Source organism: Mesocricetus auratus, unplaced genomic scaffold (genome assembly GCF_017639785.1).
Source record: "Mesocricetus auratus isolate SY011 unplaced genomic scaffold, BCM_Maur_2.0 Super-Scaffold_100022, whole genome shotgun sequence".
NCBI lineage: Eukaryota > Metazoa > Chordata > Mammalia > Rodentia > Cricetidae > Mesocricetus > Mesocricetus auratus.
In genome coordinates, this window is record NW_024429203.1 from 21,691,749 (window position 1) to 21,712,895 (window position 21,147).

General features: G+C 38.7%; 1 protein-coding gene across 3 annotated transcripts in view; it reads right to left on the reverse strand.

Annotated features, from left to right (window-relative positions):
* The window catches only part of Arhgef12 (Rho guanine nucleotide exchange factor 12), a 132,839-nt gene that overhangs the window by 79,870 nt on the left and 31,822 nt on the right, over positions 1–21,147 (reverse strand). The window contains exon 1 of one of the 3 annotated variants that reach the window (XM_040729856.1): positions 17,810–18,109. The exons of the other annotated variants lie outside the window; for them this stretch is intronic. The gene's annotated coding sequence lies outside the window, so the exon portion shown is untranslated. Of the gene's footprint in view, positions 1–17,809; positions 18,110–21,147 lie in introns of those variants that run through there. 3 annotated transcript variants of the gene reach the window in all.

The window sequence follows — 21,147 nt, forward strand, 5'->3', positions numbered from 1 at the left end:
AAAGGTCATGAAAGCAGACAGCCTGCCCCCTGTTCATCGCTGCAAGGGGTGAACTAGCCAGGGCAATGCAGGAAAGCTCATCCTGGTGGTGAAGACAAGGGAGAGCAGGCCAGCTGACCAACCCTTCAAGTACCCAGGCCCAGAAACAGGGTTATGGGAAGGCCCACCCCAACATCCACCCCATCTGTGATCTGCTCGGGCAAGTGAAGAGATTGGTCCTGCAAACCCAAAACTACAGAATCTCCACAAAATAGGGCAACAGCAGGATAACCAAGAAGAGTTCCAGTGAGGGCCCAGAATTGACAGAGTAGCGGAAACCAGAGGCCTCCAACCAGACCAATGACTTTTTGCAATAAAGATATATGGATAAAAGGGTTCACTGTGTCACATTGAAGCTTCCAAGATGAAATTTATTTTTCCCCTCTTAAATTTTATTGTATTGGGGAGGTGGTTTACAAGGGCAGAGGGTGGATATGAAGGGACAGGAAAATGAATGGGATGGAGATCCATGATGTGAAAGACACCAAGAGTAAACAAAAAGAAAGCTAAACATGCATCTATGAAAACACTAAAAGAAGTGGTTGGTTTTGTACTAAAGAGATTTGTCTTTAAATCTAGTGTCAAATGTTAACAAGCTTTCAGTCAGAATTAACTACTGTGTCACAAAACCATGTTTTTCTGTGAAATCTAAATGCCTCAAACTATCATACAGGAGGGGAGTTCTCTAATTGTATAAGGAAAGGTAAAACAATTAGCATCATACATACCATTTCATACTTACTCCTATAAAGTGTTTCTGTTTACTTTAATTACTTCATCCATATTTGTATATGAAGAGTAGGGGAGCCAGAGGGAGAGAAAGGGTAAGGGTTTGTAGGTTTGTGGGAGGGAGGGAGGGAGGGAGGGAGGGAGGGAGGGAGGGAGGGAGGGAGGGAGGGAGGGAGGGTGGGTGTATGTGTGTATGTGTGTACATGCACAGGCATCCAGCTGGCTTTGGGTATCTCTCTCTACTTAATTTCCTGAGACAGAGTCTCTCACTAAACCCAGAGCTCCCCTGTTCTGGCAGGTCTAGCTGACTAGCTGGGCTGAGAATCCTGTCTCTGCCTTTGGAGAGTAGGTTTTTATAGGTGATTGTTATTACTTGGCTTTTTATTTTATTCTGGCAATTAGGGTTCCAGTCCTTCTACTCTCACAAGCTATTTCCCCAGATGTGTTTGGTTTTGTTTTACCCTCAACAGAGAAATTACTACTGGAGGAGGGGAACTTAAAAAACACAAAGTATACTAGAATATACTGTCATCAATAATAATGGCCCATTAAACAGCACTGAATTGGAAGCATGGAGGGAAAAGTGTTTTAATGATTCCAATACTCCTCTTGTAGCATCCAAGAACTGCAAACTGCTGTTTGACAAAACAGTTCACTAGTCAAATCTCAGGCCTCTTATCTCAACACTGGGAAGGCTGAGGCAGAAGGATTTGCTGCACTTCTAAAGCCAGCATGGACTACTACACACTAAGTTCTCAGCCAACTTAGGCTACACAGTGAGATTCTATCTCAAAGCAACAAAAAACAAAAATCATTTGAAATTCATATATCATTAGTTCCATTTTCTCAACTGTTAAAAATGGAGCTTATTCTAATACACTTTATACATAAGACTACAATGCTATTACTAAACAAATTACTATATTATATATTAATATTAAATAGCAATCAAGAGAACCTTACTCCCAAGTAGGTAAGAAATGAGATTGTATCCTTTCCAAAATGTAAAGTCTCCTATAAAGCAAAGCCTCTCTACTCTGTAATAGCATGGAATGGTTTCTTTTGCTCTCTACATGGATTTCTACATATAGTACAAAGGACTTTTATGAAAATTAAAGCATACTAAACATAACATCTGGTAACTTTCACTTAGTAAAACATCAAGCTGGGTATGGTAGCACATGCCACTGTAATCCCAGCTAATTGGGAGGCTGACTTGGATCATCTGAACCCAGGAATTTAAGACCAGCCTGGGACCCACTGGCAGACTCACTGTCTAAACAAATAAGACAAAAACATATTTTACACCATTAAATATTTCATTAGAACACTGGTTTTAGCCTATGCTAAACCCTCAGGGTTCATACAAGGTCTACCGCCGATGAAGAGTAGGTGACAGGACTCTAAGCCCCCCACACATCAGAATGGCTTGGCTTTTATTTCACATAGTACTTCCAAATAAATGAAAATCTGAAAGGGAGAACTCTAAATTCTTTTTTCATTACTGGGGACTGAATCCCACAACATAATTCTTTATAGTTTCAAAGTTCTATTCTGTAATATGGCTACCTAATTAGTCAGCTTCCTTTATAAATATTTAAAATAGATACAGTTTTTCAGTCCAGTGACAACATTGTAACAAATACTCACTTAACTCCAAGCCTAAACTGCACCTTGAAGTCTTAGAATGAACTCATTAACAGGAAGGAATCCACATAGGAGTTTAAAGGACAGATAAAGGCAGTCAGTGTGAGTCCTAGAAAAACAGAAAAGGAAGGACAATGGCTACTCTGGCTGCATTAATCTCATGCATTCCTGTCTACCCTTTATGGAATGGGACAGCAGCAGGGACTTTTCTAACAATAAATCTTATAAGGCAAATAACCAAATAGCATTACTTTGCTCCCCAAATGACTATATGAGTGAAACAATCCCTGCTTGTTTTAATCAAAACAAACAAACCAAAGAACCACACAATAGAAGTCACAGGTTAGATGATACACAAACTGATAAATGACAAAGAGTGATAACAAATACGTAGCCATTTTCAGATGAAAGTGTTTTACTAACCTTATGAATATATCAAGAAAAAGTAAATGATAAAATTTCTTATGAAGTATGTGAAAAGAATTATGTGCAGAGAGTTTTGGTTTGACTAAAATAAGGATGAAATTATGGCAAGTTTAAGAAATCATTACATTTGTTGTGGGTTGAATGTGTGTGCCTCTGAGACACAAATGAATCCCTAAGCCCCAGTCTATCCAAGCATGCCTCAATTTAGAAGCTGAGTCTTTGCATGCATTTTGTAACTTCTAAGAAATCTTTGCTTAACCCAAAGTTACAAATGCTTTCTTTATATTTTCTTGATAGTTTGACAAATTTGTTTCTCTCTTAGATGTACATTGTTTATAATTTTTGCAGGAAACATTATAGACAAATGTTTATCTTCTTTCATGTTGACAGCCCACGGCTGCAGCACACTGCAGAAAGACTACCTCTACTGAACTGTCTTTGGACTGCCACTGAAAATCAATTGTCCATGTATGTATTGGCTGGTTTTGGAAGAACATGAGATGAAATGTCTGTTTCATCACCTAACAGAGGTACCTCATCAGGAGGTACAGGTTACCAACTTGTTAGTTTATGACTGGTTACACTTGCTTTGGCCTTTTGTTAAGGTGATATCTTCCAGGCTTCTACCTGCAAGGCTACTGCTTTTAGCTTGGCATATTTCACGCTTTAAAAAAAAAAAAAATCATTAAAAATCCAACCTGGGAGACTGGTCTGTAGTTCTCTTTCTTTGCTGCATCTTTGTGTGGTTTGGGTATTGGGGTTACTGTGGCCTCATAAAAGGAGTTTGGCAATGTTCCTTCTGTTTCTATTGAGTGAAACAATTTGAGGAGTATTAGAGTTAGCTCTTCTTTGACATTCTGATAGAATTCTGTGCTGAAGTCATCTGGTCTGGGCTCTCTTTTTTTGGGGGGTGGGGGGGGGAGACTTTTAACGACTGTTTCTATTTCCTTAGGGGTTATGGGTCTATTTAAATTGTTTATCTAGTCTTGATTTAATTTTGGTATACAGAACCTATCCAGAAGACTGTCCATTTCATTTAAGTTCTCCAATTTTGTAGAGTATAGGTTTTTTAAGTATGATCTGATGATTTTCTGGACTTCCTCAGTGTCAGTTGTTATGTCCCCACTAGGCCCTCCATATGTGAGAGACAGTTGTGAAGCTTGGACTAGTTGAAGGGCAGGCCCCAGGCAGTAGGACCACAATACGAACCTGGGACATGAGCTAGCTTCTTAGAGCCCATTCCATTCCTTAGGGTGAGATGCCATGCTTAGTGGCAGTAGGACCATGATATAACCCTGGTACCTGAGCTACCTTGTTGGAGTCCACTCTCCCTGGTGGGATGCCATGCTCAGCCTTAAAGCATGGGAGAAGGGCCTGGACCTGCCCTAACCTATTGCGCCAGACTATGTTGACTCCTCATGGGAGTCCTTACCAGTAAGTAAAAGAGTGGACTGGAGGAGGACTGGGGGTAGGTGGGGGGGGGGAGTAGAGGAGAGAACTGTGGCTGAAAGGTAAAATGAAATTTAAAAATTTAAAGAAATGAAAAAAAATCGAACCTGGGTTGGCAAGATAACTTAAAGGTAAAGGAGCTTGCAGAACAAGTCTGACAGCTTGAGTTTGATTTCCAGAACCCACACTAAGGTGCAAGAAGAGAACTAATTTTACAAACTTGTTCTCTGACCTCCATATAGGAACTGTCACACACACACACACACACACACACACACACACACACACACACGCACGCACGCACGACACAGGCACACGCAGGCGCTCGCACACATATTACAATAGTAATAAGTGTTTGAAAAATTTAAAGCCTTGTTTTATTTAATCCAATCCCTATTAGGAGTTGAAGGCCTGAAGCTCAATTTTCTAGACAAAGAGGAATCTATATGTTCTGGAATTTTCTGGAAAAGATGTGCTTCTGTGTTTTCCCATCTATCAGTGTGGACTCTGTATGTTTATTTTATACTCTGAGATCAAATCTGATACTGTAATATTTATTTCTATGTTCATGCTGTTTTAGCTTAAGCCACTAAGAGCTCTTTCAAGTTGGCACTCTGACATACCTCTCCCTTCTGCATTTTGAATATTTTGTTTCTGGCAGTACAGAGTACTTCAGTCTCCTTAGCACATTTGAAAATACAAGAACATTTTCCTACTCAAGCCTTGTGAGCCACGAATAAAAAAATATAGATGTTTCCCACCTTTTTATGTAAGATAATTGCTACATGCTTTCATATTATATACATAAAGCCTAAACCATATTTCATTTTAATTGAATTTCCCAGCATGAAGCTATTCCTAATGTTCTTAAGGTCCTTTAAATAGCTGTACAACCTGTAGTGATGTACGTTTCGTCCCTGGTATTGGTAATGCTTGTCTTGTCTCTCCTGTATTCCTGATCATCTAGCAGCGAGTCAAGTTAAGGACCTAAAGGTAACATTTAGTAATCTCAGATCCCACTTCTGGATTACTACTATGTTGTTAAACTGTGTTCTCCTTCACCCCTGATCCAATCTTTACTATTCTTCTCTGCTCACTTTGATTTTGGTTTGCTCTTCTTTTTCTAGTTTTTTTCTAATTTCTTAGTATGGAAGTTGATGCTAATGGTTTCAGAAGTTTCTTCTTTTCTAATACATCTTTAATGTTCATGAAATTTTAAGTTATGCTTCAACATAATCCTCCAAATTCTGGTGTGTTGTATTTACTTTTTTCTTCAATACAAAATACCTTCTCAATTCCCTTTTCTTTGACCCAGGAGTTATTTAGAATTATGTTGTTTAATCTCCAAATATTTGGCGAGTTGGGACCTTTCTTTTACTAATTTCTACCTTATTTGACAGTGATCAGATAGCATACTCTATGACTTGCATCCCATTCACTTTACTGTACTTATAGACTGAAATACATTCTATCATCATAAGTGCTCCACATGCATGTACAAGACAGAAAAAAAGTTAACAAAAAAATGCAAGTAAATAAATTGGCCAATAGCAGTAAGTATCCTATACCCTCACTGAGTTTACTCTGACCAATTATTGATAGAATGCTGAAATCATTATCATAACAATGACTGTGGATCTGTATGTTTGCCATTGAATTTGTAATTTCTCATGAATTTTGAAGCTCTTTTATTGATGTATAAATGCTTAGAAATGGAGGGAGCATTTTTTCTTTGCCTTTGTTTTTATAAGGTCCTGAGAATTTTACAAAGCTTTACAAGCTAAGTAGGCATTCTGCCACTGAAATATGCCTCTGTTCTTTTAATTTAATTTTAAAATTTTGAGACAGTCTGTCTAAGTCACCCAGTCTGAACTCAGCATCCCATTAACTAAGATTACAGGTGAGTAATACTTAACTGGGCTATATTCTTTTTAAATTGATGCTTTTATCATTATGAAATGGTTTTCTTAAATCCAAAATAGTAGTCACATCAGTAATGCCAATACTCAGAAGACAAAAGCAGGAGGATCAGGAGGAATTCAAGACTAACTTTGGTTACATGAGACTCTATCTCATTAAAAGAAAAAGAAAGAAAAAAATCAGAGGAACAGGAAGCAGGGAGGTAGTAGTGCATCAGTAAACTGCTTACCACAAAAGCATGAGGACCTGGATGAAAAGCCAAGCATGGTGACACTAATAATCCCAACACTGGGGATGGCAGAGAAAGGCAGTTTCCTGGGATTTACAACTAGTAACCCAGACTACTGGGCTAGCTCCAGGCAAGTAAGAGACCTGGTCTCGAAAGACAAAGTAGATGGCACATGAGGAAAGATGCACTGGGTTGACCTTTTATCTCCCATATGCACAAGCACACATGTCACTAGAATCACCTAAACATATGGGGGAGAGGGGCTTCTTTATCACTAGTAATATTCTATGTTCATAAATCTACTTTATAATGGTATCAATATAGTCACTTCAGCTTTTTATTAGTGTTATCATAGTGTGCTTTTACTTCAAAATTAAAAATATCTTTATTTTTAAGATGTGTTTCTTTGGGGAGGGGCGGGGGCTGAGACAGTTTCTCTGTGTAATAGTTCTGGCTGTCCTCGGAACTTGCTCTGAGGACCAAGCAGGCTGGCCTCAAACTCGAGAGTCACCCACCTCTACCTCCTGAGTGCTGGGATTAAACGTCTGTGAGTTCAAGGTTAGCCTGGTCTGCAGAGCAAGTTCCAGGACAAGACCCAAGTCTACACAGAGAAACCCTGTCTTGGAAAAAAGAAAAAAAAAAAAAAAAAAGGAAGGAAGAAAAAAAGGAATAAAATTATTTTAAAAGTTATTCATAATGTAGGACAACTAGAAAGCTTAAAAGAACATTCTAGTTAAGGATGGTGGCAACCACCCATAACCTAGCAATCAAGAAGCTAAAGATACAAGATTGCCTGAAGTCCAATGCCAGCCTAGGGCTGCACAGCAAGACTCTGTCCTGAAAAATTAAACAGGGAAATGGGGGTGGATATGCTCAAAATACATTATATACATGTATGGAATTCTAAATAATAAATAAAAACATCATATAAAAATTAAACAATAATAAATTATTTTTATTAACTAATAAAATAAAAGACATCTGTTTCTCTGGTCTTTACAATATTGAAAACAATGACAAACCTTCACATTCCATAAATAGACCATTAAAAAAGTAAAATGTAGTTTATGCTTAGAGTAACAGTGTATTTCACCCCAAATATCAACACCTAAGCAGGTAGAAAGGAAGCACACAAAGTTTACAATGTTGATGTTTTCCCTAGCGCTCCTCCCCCCAAGAAAGAACTGCATTACCTTTTTGGATTCTTTGAGACAGCATTCCACTGTATAGCTCAGGCTGGTCTAGAACACTATGTATCCCAAGAAAGCCACAAAGCATGGTGATCCTCCTGCCTAAACTTCCCAAGTGCTTGGATCACAGGTGAGTCAATAGGTCCAGCTTCGTCTACACTGAAGGTAGACTGTTATTCAAGAAGAATTAAGAAGAAATTAGCAATGGGGGTGGGGGGGAATGACACGACACCACACTCAAAGATATGACTTTTTTTAAATAGATATTTTCAAGTATAAAACTACTGAGAGATGTCTGGTAACTTGGAACTATAGCACAGCCATTAGTCACTGCTCAGGCAAGTGTTTCTTTCTGCCCTCTTCCAAGACAAGTTATTTGGATTTTTCCAAGAGCTGATGTCAGGGCTTTTCAGAGACAGAACAGCATTTACAGGCCAGAGAAGGAAAACCGTTTCTCCAGTAGCTATGCTCAATGTGGCCTTTGTACTGCTCCACTGCCAAAGCCAGGAAGACCCTGCTAGATAAAACTAGTGGGGGGATACAACTCTACCCTAGGAGGCTGGAGATTGTGACTGCCGAAACTTATGATCATGGAAGCTCAATTTAATTTCCATTGGTGCTGAAACTCAGATTCTAAGAGTCATAATCAGAACAAAGGTTTCTTAATTCTTCCCAGAAAAAAATTCTCTCTCTCTCTCTCTCTCTCTCTCTCTCTCTCTCTCTCTCTCTCTCTCTCTCTCTCTCTCTCTCTCTCTTCTCTCTCTCTCTCTCTCTCTCTCTCTCTCTCTCTCTCTCTCTCTCTCTCTCTCTCTCTCTCTCTCTCTCTCTCTCTCTCTCTCTCTCTCTCTCTCTCTCTCTCTCTCTCTCTCTTTCTCTCTCTCTCTCTCTCTCTCTCTCTCTCTCTCTCTCTCTCTCTCTCTCTCTCTCTCTCTCTCTCTCTCTCTCTCTCTCTCTCTCTCTGATATTTAGACTAAAAGGTATTCACATAATTTTCCATAGTTTCAAAGAAAATATAGACTACAAGAGATATCCTGCATCTTCCAATCCTAAAAGCTCAGTGAAGATAATATTGATTTGCCATGTGGGCAACTTACCAGCAGTATATCTAAAAGATCACATTGCCACCTGAACAGCAACTGCTTGTTTCTAAACATGTATTCAATTCCAGATAAAGATGGAAGAAAGCAAAAGCAATTTCACCACAGTAGTGTTCCTCAGCACTAAAAAGCAAAGACTCATCTTTCAAGAAAGGACATGATTATAATCTCCAGTCACTAACGGGAGTTATGTACTTTGCCACATCTGTTAGATTTGAGATCTAGACCAAAGAAGTCTCGGTAGACCATAAACTTGAATCAGATTGCCTAAGCATAAGGATAGACTTGAAATGCAGATCCAACTCTCCCTTGATTTAGAAGGTGATACCCAGGCATGTAGGAGAAGTATGTGAATAGGAGAGTCTATTGCAGAGATTCAGAATTGGCACAGTCCAAGATTTAGGATGCTGCTGGAGGCGAAAAAACAGAGATGTAAAAAAACAAAGTAATTGTCACCAATCACAACACAGAAAACAATGACCTCAAATGCTGTTATTTGAACAATGACAGAAAAATGAAAATGCTAATAATAGCAGCTAACACTGCTTAGTACATGCCAGTAACCACTTAGCTTCATTATACACATTACCACATTGACTTTCAGCAAACAGTACTATTATATATTTTTTATGGCTGAAGAAAATACTGCACAGGAAGATTAAGGCGCTTGCCTATAGTCCAGCAATAAGCACAGAAGCTGACATGTAAACTTAGGACTTACAGCTCTAGACTCTTTTTAAATGTATTTACTTTCATCTTATTTTATTTTATATACATGGATGTTCTGCATGCATTGTATCTGTGCACCACATGCATGCTGGGTGGCCATAGAGGCCAAAAGAGGCCATCAGATACCCAGAACTGGAGTTACAGAGAAACCAAGTGGGTTCTGAGAATTGAACCTGGGTCCTCTGCAAGAGCATCAAGTGCTCTTAGCCCCCAGTCAACTCTCCATCCCCAAGGTTTTTATTTTTTGCCACTGTGCTTAACAAGAATTGCTCCAAATTTTTAGGTTTATTTGTATGTATGAGTGTTGTGCCTGCATATACATATGTGAAACACATGTGTGCCTGGAGGACATGATGAAGAGGGCATCAGATCCCCTGGAATTGGAGTTACAGATGGTTATAAACCACCATGTGGGTGCTGGAAACCAAACCCAGGTCTTTGCAAGAAGAAGGAGTACTCTTTACTGGTAGGCCATCTTTCCATCCCCTTAACAGGGATTTTTTTTTTAAGTCAAAAATATACTAACAGATAACAAGAGGGCTCAGCAGGGAAGGGCACTTACTACCAATACTGAAGACCCACGTTCAATACCCAGGACTCACATGGTAGGTAGGTGAACTAGTTGCCCTCTGACTTCCACGCATGTATGTCTTCTCCTTCAAAACTAAATAAGTAAAATATATATTCTTAAAAATTAACACACTAGAGAAAAATTCTAAAAAATATGAAATAGTGTGCCTAAGAAACAGTTACAAACAATTAATACTGCCAACTCCAAGTGCTGCTAACTTATAAAGATTTAAGAGTGTCTGTTTTGGCCGGGCGGTGGTGGCGCACGCCTTTAATCCCAGCACTCAGGAGGCAGAGGCAGGCGGATTTCTGTGAGTTCGAGACCAGGCTGGACCGACAGCCTCCAAAACAATACAGAGAAACCCTGACTCGTAAAACCAAAAAAAAAAAAAAAAGTCTGTTTTGCCAGGCAGTGGAGGCACACTATCTTTAATTCCAGCACTCAGTAGGCAGAGGCATGCTGATCTCTGTGAGCATGAGGCCAGTGTGTTCTAGGACAGCCAGGGTTACACAGACTCTCAAAAAAAAAAAAACAAAAAAAGTTTGTTTTGACAAGATTTTGCTATGTAACCCATCCTAACCTCACACTCCTGACAATCTTTCTACAACAGTGTCTAGAAACTAGGAACTAGAGTCAGGTAGGTATCGCTACACTCAGTTTACAATGCCACATTTGACTTTCAATTCTAAAATAAACTGCATAAGCATCTAGACAAAAGAAAGAAAAGAAAAAAAAATCCAAACAGTCATGTGTAGCTAGGAAAGATTAAGTTAACCTCAATACTGCTCCACAATAAAAAATCGTATGCCAAAAATCCAATGTAAATTTCTTCAACTTTTCTTTTCTCACAATGTAATTTGAGAGAGATTTAAGAAAGCCGTTTGTTCTTTGAGACAGTCTTAGGCAACCTTGGCTGGCCTAGAGCCTGTGATCCTCCAGCTTAATTAACCCCTGAGTGCTGAAATTACAGGTGTGTGTGTCACTACTCCCAGTGAGAAATAAGAAATCTTTAAAGAGTAAGCACTCAGAAGCCCTTCTAATGGGGGGGGGGGGTTCGACGACACATGACTGACCTACTTAAAATTAAAATCCTTACAATAGAAAACTAAAATAACTCCACATAGAGGATAAAAGGAAGGTAGGCAGACACTGCACCAAACAACATAGATCTGATTATCTCTGACAAAAGTCATTTCTACTCTATCCAGCAAAACACAAGTACTTCCTCCATAAAGAATTATCTTAACTTCACACTCACACTTCTGCACACAGTTAACACTAAACAAATGCATTTCTCTTTTTAAGGAGGATATGGGGCCAGAGAGATGATTAAGAGGGTAAAGAGCTTGGCATCAAGCATGATGACCTGAGTTCAGTCCCAAAACCTACACGGTAGAAGGAATAACCAATTCCCACAAGTTGTCCTCTGTCCTCCACATGCACATTGTGGCATGGCTGCCCCCACCCACACACATAACATTTACCTCACTAGAATGTAAGCTCTAAGGCCACAGCCTAGGGCTCACTGCTACATCTTAGCAAAGTGCTAGACAGGAAAAGTACTCAATAAATGTTTGTGTAATGTGAGAATAGACACTAGACATGGGCAGGTCGATACATCTATCTTCAGAATTCCAACCATTAGTGTTCTAAGCATATTAGTTTAGAATTACCATTGGCATCTAAAGTTCAACAGACCTACTCTGATCCCCACAAAATTGCTTTTCTGTATTAACAAATAGACTTCGATGCACACAGACACTCTACAGAATCTAGAAGCAAGCTGAAGAGATGGCTTCAATGGCTGCTCTTGCAAAGGTCCCAGATTCAATTCTCAGCATCCAGAGTACAGCTTACAATCATCTATAATTCCAAGGGATCAGACACCATCTTCTGGCTTCCAAAGGCACCAGGCACACATACAGTGCACATACATACATGTACACTAAACACATGCATATAATTGTTTTTAAATTAGAAATCTGGAAATCATTAATGACATTCACAATTTCCCTCTGCCCCATAACTATATCCATGTATCGGATACCCATTCCTGAACATGTACTGTATACCAGAACTTACAGAGTCAGAAGTACACAATACCAAAATGTCTCTGTACTTATGGAGTTTGTATATTCCATCACATTCAAATGTCTCACCTCTAATGAATACCTTGAATTCATCTACTTCTGGCCTTCTCCATTGCTAGGTTAGAGTGCTCACTCTGCCAAGCCTGGCACCTGCAATAATGCAGGTCTTCCAGTTCCTTTCCTGTTAAGCAGCCACAGACTTTCAAACCACAAGTCTTGTGACCCTCCCATTAAAATTTCTTCAATGGTTTTCCATTGCACTCAGAGAGGGAATCATCCCAACACCAAACATGACACATAAGTGTGAATAAGGTTCTTCTTATCTCTAACCTCAGGTGAATTGATAAGCCCTAGTGACCTTCGGGGTCTCGGGAACTCAGGGACTTCCCCTAGAAAGTGGTGTCTTACATACTGCTCAATATGAGACACCATAATCACCAACATAATTTCTGAGATCTTTTCTTAATGGTTGCTACCTCAAAAAAAAGGCATTGCTTCTCTCTGCTCCCAGATTTTATTAACTCATATTCTTAAATACATTTGAATTCAGACCTATATAACATCTATTGCATAGCACAAGAAATACTAAAATTGGAGGCTGAAGGGACGGCTTAATGGATACAGTGCTGCTTGCTGAGCAAGCATGAGGACCTGAGTTCAGACTCTCATTGCACATGTAAAAGACAGGCATAGTAGCACATCTGTAACTCCAGAACTAAAGGATGGAAGCAAGCAATCTGGTAGCTCAGTAGCCTGAAGATGCACTGAGAGACCCTGTCTCAAAATACAAGACGGCTGGCTGGCTGGCAGACTATGTGCATGTGCGCATGCATACATACAAAGACACACACACACACACACACACACACCTTCTCAGATACAATGAAAATACATAATCTATGAAAGAAAGTGATGAGCTATCTTAATAATAAAGGATATAAAACAAGGTGGGAGAAAACATTCCAAATTATGTCTAATAATGGCTTCCATTAAGAATCTATAATGAACTCAATGCTAAGAAGACTCAATTAAAATCAATATTTGAAAAGACAATTCACAAAAGGTATGTGGGTGGTAAATAAACACATGAAAGAATATCCAATATTAGTAGTCATTGGATGAAATACAAAAATATACAGCATACCAACTGCAGGCCCACCACAGTGACTAAAATGAAAGACTGCCAATTCCAAGGATCACAAATGCTGCTATGAAGCAGTTGGGATACTGCTGGCCAGAGTGGGGCATAGCACATTTAATTCAGAAACATTTTCTCAAAAGGCAGCCACACCAGCCAAGTAGTCTACTCCTGAGTATGTACCAAGAAGAAATGAAAACTTTAGTCCATACAAAGACATGCAAGAATGTCAAAAGCAAACTTAAGTCTAAGACTTGAAAACACTATGTTCATCAGTAGTTGAATGAGAAAAAAATGTAGTACATACCCATATATTATATATTACTCAGCAAGAAAAAGAAATGAACTATTGAGGTACAACATAGACAAAACTCAAAATCATTACATAGGAATAAACTGGCCAAACAAAACATATCACAAAAGTATGAGACTATGTGTAAATATGAAAACACATATAAATAAATCCATTGTGTCATGAAATAGATCAGTAAGAACTAGGATAGGTGGAAAGCATAGAGGGAAGAATTACATTTTTTAAAAAAAGCACCAAAAAACTTTTGCAGTGATGGTTATCTTTATTATTTATCTTCCATTTTTACGAGACAGGGTTTCACTATATAGCTCAGACTGGCCTCAAATTTATTATGGAGCCCAGGCTGGTCTTGAATCCATGATCTTCCTTCCTTAGCCTCCTGAGTGCTAGGTTTATCAGCTAGAGCTAACCCATCAGCTTATTTATTTTCTTGATTGTAATGATAGTTTTCCAGATCAGATGTACAATTTAAACATAAGCAGCTTAGGGCTGAAGAGAGAGTTCAGTCATTTAAGTGCTTGCCACATTAGACTATGGCTCTGAGTTCGGTCCCCAAATCCATATAAAAAGCCAAGCATGATAGGTTGTCCTTGGAATCCCAGTACTTGGAAGGAAACGACAGGTGGATCCATAGGGCTTGCTAACCAGCCAGTCGGGCCTAATTGGCAAGCCCCATATTCTAGTAAGAGGTCCTGTCTTAAAACACAGGGTGGAGGGCTTCCAAGAAATAGAACACAAAGTTGATTTCTGCATCCAGAGCAATGTGTACAGGCATGCAAATGTGTGTATGCACATACACACACATACATACATATATATACATACATAGGACCATTTAAAGCTTTATTATACACCAGTTACAGTCAATAAAGCTTTTAGATTCTAAAACCAAAACTGATGCTTAAATGAAACAATACTATCCATAAATCCAGGTGCAATGGTACACCCCTAAAATCCAGCATTTAGGATGCTAAGGAAAAAGAACTCCCTAAGTTCAAGACCAGATGCAAAACATGTGATACTTTCTTAAAAATAAACACTACAGGGCTGGAGAGATGGCTCAGCAATTAAGAACACTTGTTGATCTTGGAAAGTATCCAGGTTCAGTTCCCAGGACCCACATGCTGGCTCACAACCATCTGTAACTCCAGTCCCTATGCTCTCTTCTGACCTTCCTGAGCACTACATGCCCATGGTGCACGCGCACGCACACACACACACACACACACACACACACACACACACACACACACACACACACATATGCAGGCAAAACACTAATACACATAAAATTAAAATAAATAAATCTTTAAAAAGAAATAAAAAATAAACATTTCTTGGCTGGAAAAATGGTTCAGTCAGTAAAGTACATGACATGCAAGCATAAAGGCCTAAGTTCAGACCCCCAGCACCCACACAAAAATAATTAAACTAATTAATTAAAATTAACTTAATTTTAAAAGCCAAACAAAGTGAGGCACTGCTCTGACCCTAGTGTTGGGGAGAGGGGCAGTCAGGAGCATGGGCAGAATCAGGCTGGTTCCAGGGCCTGCTGAGCAGCCAATCTAAAATCAGTACAGAAACATCCTATCTCAAAAGACAAGTGAAGAGTAGGGCCGTGAAAATGGCTCAGCAAGTATAGTTCTTGCCACTCAAGTGTGAGGATAAGATTCAGATCTGCAGCACCCATGTAATGCTGGGTGGGTGTGGTGTCCCACCTGGAATCTTGATCAAGAGGCTGACTAGCTGAGTAAATGAGCACTGGGTTCACACGCCTCAATACATGTGGTGAAAAGCAATTCAGCAAGATCCCCAACACCAAGCTCTGACCTCCATATGCACCCACACTCATGGACACATCACACAGACACACAGACCAAAAGACTGCAGGAGACACCTAAGTATACCTTTGACTTCCACACTAAACACAGGTACATGCATGTGTACCCACCACACAATTATTCACACATATATACTATATACACACCAAAAAATTAAGCAATTGTGAACCTATTGTCCATAAACATTGTTATAATTTTAAACTATTCATAATTTTGCATGGGAAATTGCAGCAATTTAAGACTACCTAAATAAACTTGTTTTGTAACTTTAAGATTTTTAAACATATGAATCCCTTAGAGGATCATTATGATAGTCAGATGAATAATGTCGGCCCCAAGAGAATTTTTTGGTGTTTGGGGCTGGGTTATTTATTCTAGCTATATACTATATAAGTTTGTTCTTCCTTCATTCACCCACTCAGAAAATTCATTTAAAACAGCAAACAATGTGTAGCCAGGCAATAAAATAGGCCCTATGTGGAAGAAAGAGAAAAGACAACTAATAGGCAATAATGGTCTTAATAAATGAATATTCTATGGAGTAAGTTAGAAGGTTATACACATTCTAGATGTCCCCTCACACCATAAAGTAGTGGCTATGTAGGCTCAGTAAGGAAGCTAAATATAACAGTAATGGAAACCCTAAACAGGCTGCCTCAGTAAGCCACACGAGGAGTGTGTATAAATCAGAGCAGAGCATTAAGTCTGAGTCCAGTCCTTACCCTACATCAATACAGGATGGCTCCAACCATTCAGTTTTTGGCAGCCTACAATCCATATCTCTTAGTTACTCCTTTTCTGAGATGTCAATCATTTCCAGAAAATATTTTATTCTGCTCAGATGAAAAAAGTGAAAAGATCTTTTACAGTCTGGCTGGCATTTACTTCATTATTTCATGGTTACCAATGTGGTAACTACTCATTTCATAGTTGCTAACTTATTTCTTAAAATATAAAATTTCTCATCTATAAAAAGAATAAATTTTAAAAAGATGAGAGATAGACTATTACTGTGCATAAAGTATGGCTTAAAAGAGATGAGGGTAACTTTAGTAGTAAATGAAAAACCTAGCATTTAATGAAAAACACCTACATGTCATTATATAAATACATAAGCAATGCTTATTATATAATGCTACCAAAATGGTTCATCATCTACATGAGTTTCTTATATCTCCCATTCAGTTTAAACTTTGTGCATATTTAAAGTTCAAGGTATGATGTAAATGCCCAATGAGCAAATTTGCTAATACTTCTGAGGGGTCATTCTCCAAAATGTAACAAGTGGGAACTCATCTCACTTTGAAAAAGATCAGCAAATGAATTAAAAAACTTTACAATATGTTCCAAAGTGTGAGCTTAATCTGTTGTTTATAAAGAAATCTGCAGTAAAAAAACACTTCAGTGTTATAAATTATAGCCATAGGGCTTTTTGTCTACAAAAAAAATATGTAATTTCCAACATGACCAACACTTTCAGAAGAAAGAAGACCTGGGTTGGGGATATAGCTCAGTGGTAAAATGCTTCTTGCCTAGCATGCAAGAGGTCCTGGATTCAAGTACCAGTAAGACCCTTAAAAAAAAAAGACAAAACATTTCACTCCACTTCTATTTTTTCACATACAGGCCTCTGCTCCAGCACTCACAGCAGTACTGGAGAGGGAAAGGCAGAATGTAATCCTAATGCCATCACTGCAATTCAGCAGCAGCTTTAGTTATAATCAACATTTTAGCTTACACAAGCAAAAATGACACAAACTGAACAAAGGATAAAATAACTAAAATTGATACAAGAGTTCCTAGTGTTATGCCTAGCACCTTTTCCAAATAACTATAGATTTCAATTTATGAGGAAAAAAAACTGAAATAAGAGTCACAAAAATTACTCTGTAAAAACACTCCCCTCCCCCACTGAAAGATGAATCCCTGCCCCCATACCCCATTCATAGTCCCCTGGGTATTGAAAGGAAACAACCATCAGAAAAATTCAAGATGATTAAATCACAATTCACAGAATAATTCAACACCCCTAGCTAAGATTCAAGAGCCATTACACCAGCTCATTTCTACTAAGGTAATACAAGGGTGATGCTTCCAGTCCTCTGAATAAAGATATCCCTGCATGCTGGATGTTAAAACCTTTGTTCTCAAGCTAAGCCATTAAGGCATGGCTTTTCAAAACTGGGAATTTTCTTTTTTTAGGTCAAGTTGTGCTTTTTAAAGCAAGGAGACAAAAAAATTTAAAAATGCTATTATAAGAAATAATAAGGATGTACAAATAGTCTTTCCCTTGCTCATTCCATTCCTGTTATAGGTATATATCCCCTTTACTGGAGCTATTTTTCTACCATTTTGCCTTCTTACTTTCACTACAGAGAAAACAAAGACTGCCATAGATTACCTGGATAACCGGACAAATCAGCAGGCAAGCAGAAGCTCAAAAGGCGTGTTTCTTGTTTCCATGGAGCACAGGAGAGTCAGATCTTCACCTAACGCCACTCCCCTAGCAATCCTAGGCTTTCTTTTATCCATACATTCCACAGCCTTGGAGAGGCATTTGTCAGTGATTTTACTGACCACAAGAGGGAAGATAAGAAGAAACCCCACCTCTTCTCTACCCCCAATCATTTGCCATCATCATCTAAAGCTCAACACTGCACAGCTAATGGAAAGGCAGAGAACAGCATTCATGCACATCCCCCTGCATTATACCATACAATGCGTATAGATGACAGAGAGAGCAAGTTAGCTCAGCTAACTGTTTTTAAAACAGCAAGCCAAGAGCTCCCATAAAATCACAAAGATGTGTACAAGATCTAATTATAGAACCACAAAAAAATCTTTCTCAATACAGAATTTTTAAATGAATAATTTCCTGAAAACAGTACCACAAATGGAGTCTTTTATATATGTATTCTGTTGTCATTTCTGTTCTTTTTCCTAATAAACCAAATAAACCAAGCTAGGATTAAAAACCAAACAAACAAAAAAACAAAAAGACTCCCTTTGTTAGCAATATAACATCCACAAAGAGAATCTGAGCAGAAAGGAGGTGGGAGTGGAGGAGAAACCAGATAAAAAATTGAGAAGGGAAGAAAGAAAAATATTTTCTGCCCCAATAAGTCTTATTAAGTCTGTAAGCTAGTCTGGGAGGACTGAAATTTCTTCATGCTATTCTGTCTGTTTGTGTTTGATTACTGTAAATCTTCCCAGGTCTCCAACTATGCCCGAGGCACTATGTCTGGCACACAGTTAACTAGCACCCTTGCCACTTGCAGTGGAATGAAAAGGGTAAGAGACACATTCATCCATTCTAATTCCTAGAAGCAATTTGATTTTGTTAACACAGTAATGTGTCCAGCACTTCCCTAATGAAAGCACACTAGGCATTATCTGCCTCTACTTTCCTGTTCTGAAGCATCAACACAACCTGACCATTTGCATGCACATAACTTCTAGAACCAGTATATCAGTAGTAAATGAAAGCTACACTGCTATTACAAAACATATAAAATATCTCTTAGATCAACTCCCAAAACATTTTACCTACATAAATTAGAACACAAGGTCCTTTGAATTTATAAAGAACCTCAGAAAAACAATGATCTAAGAATCAAATTACAAGAAACCCACACCTTGGCAAATGTAGTTTATAAATGTATATTATCTATAGTCTTTATGCATATGTGTGTATATATATAGTAGCTCTTCAAAACAAGATAATAACTTTTAATACTCTTAAGTATTAAACTACAGATGTATTAAGCTTATAGTTTCTATGCACTTAACAAGTTAACAGTTAAGCGATGAAAGAAATTATCCTCAATCAACAAAAGAAACCAGTCAAACTAGATGACTGCCTGCTGTTAGTCCTATTAAACTTCCTCTACCTGGTCCTGGGGACTCCCTGGCCAGCCTTAGCACTTTCCCACCAATCTCATCTGCCCTAAAAGTCATGAAGCACCCCTTCTATCTAGGTCTTCATAGGTCTACAGTGCTGAAGCAGTTCCACAGCATCATCTGTCAATGGGAACTTGAAGCCAGTTAATTTCCTATCTTAGCAGTTTTCATCATAGGTCACTAGGAACAATTTTAGCCATCTATTAATCAAAATGCTTCTCTTTTTTGATCAAAATCTCTACAGCTCCCCTTTCCTATAGCAAACCAAATACCTCAGTAAGCTCGGCTTCCTCACAGAACATACTTCAATTTCCTGGCCAAACTTGGCTTTCCCCCAACAGTGTCTCTTACTGACTTTATGGATGGAAACCACCCTTTCTTTCAAAACGCAGTGTCCAGAAAGAAGTACATAATTCAGAATCCAAAGAAAGTACGTAATTTTCTCAACTTCCTTGAAAATCCAAATAACCAGGACATATATAAAAAGGAACTGAGGCCAGTCAGATGGCTCAGTGGATAAAGGTTCCTGAGACTGAGCCTCTGGGTGCACGAGGTAGGAGAAAACCAACTCCCACAAGCTGTCCCCTGACCTCTGTGTAATATGGTATGCATACACTTAACATACATACACATAAGTAACTGCCCTTGGGGACCAGGGAGATGACTCAGTGGGTAGAGGTGCTTGGTCACCACACCTGAGAAGCTGAGTTTGATCCTCGGGTAAAAAGAGAGAAGTGATCCAGCAAGGTTTCCTCTGTGCACAACATGACACATGTGTATCTGTATGTGTGTTGGTACATACTAATAAATGTAAAAAATAGCAAAAATAGCTGCCCATAAACATTTAGAGAAAATTTATTCATAATTACCAGTGGAGGAATAGAAAAACAAACTATGATTCAATCCACACAAAGGAAGACCATTCAACAATTTTTTTTTTTTTTTTGGTTTGGTTTTTGGAGACAGGGTTTCTCTGTGGCTTTGGAGGCTGTCCTGGAACTAGCTCTTGAAGACCAGGCTGCTCTCGAACTCACAGAGATCTGCCTGCCTCTGCCTCCCAAGTGCTGGGATTAAAGGCGTGCACCACCACCTCCGGGTTCCATTCAACAATTTTAAAGAATGAACAATTAATTCATGAATCATAGATGAATCTAAAATGTATTTTACCACGTCAAAGAAACCAAATGTAAATCTAAGCATTGCATTGTTCCATTCATATCATATCAGACTCTGAAAAGTGTGAAAGTATAGTGTGAAAGCAGATTCCTGGTTGCTAGGACATGAGAAGAGTGTAGGTGACTATAAAGGGAGTCCACAGAAGAATATTTGCAGTGCAGAACCTATCCTGTGTGACATTATAACAGTGGACACATCATCTGTGCATCTATCCAAACCCACAGAAACACACATCATCAAGTGTTAACAAAACAACAGCAGAAGCAATCTCACTAGCTAGGCTCCACAGCACAGGCCATGATTCCGATGCTCAGAGATAAGATAGGAGGATCATAAACTCAAGAACTGCATGCACTACAGATAGAGTTTTAAATCAACCTGGGCAACTCATTGAGACCCTGTCTCAAAAATGAAAAGTATAAAGCAAAATTACAGAGAACACATGGTAGAATATTATTTTAAGATGTGCTACTTTTGTTTTTTGCTCCATTTGTTTAATTCTATGAAGCTTCATTACTGTGCCTGTTTAAAACACCTGGTGGTCCTAATAAAGAGCTAATGGCCAATAGCAAGGCAGGAGCAAGGATAGGCGGGGCTGGCAGACAGAAGGTATAAATAGTAGAACCTAGGACGTGGAACGAGAGAACAAGGAGAGGAGGACAT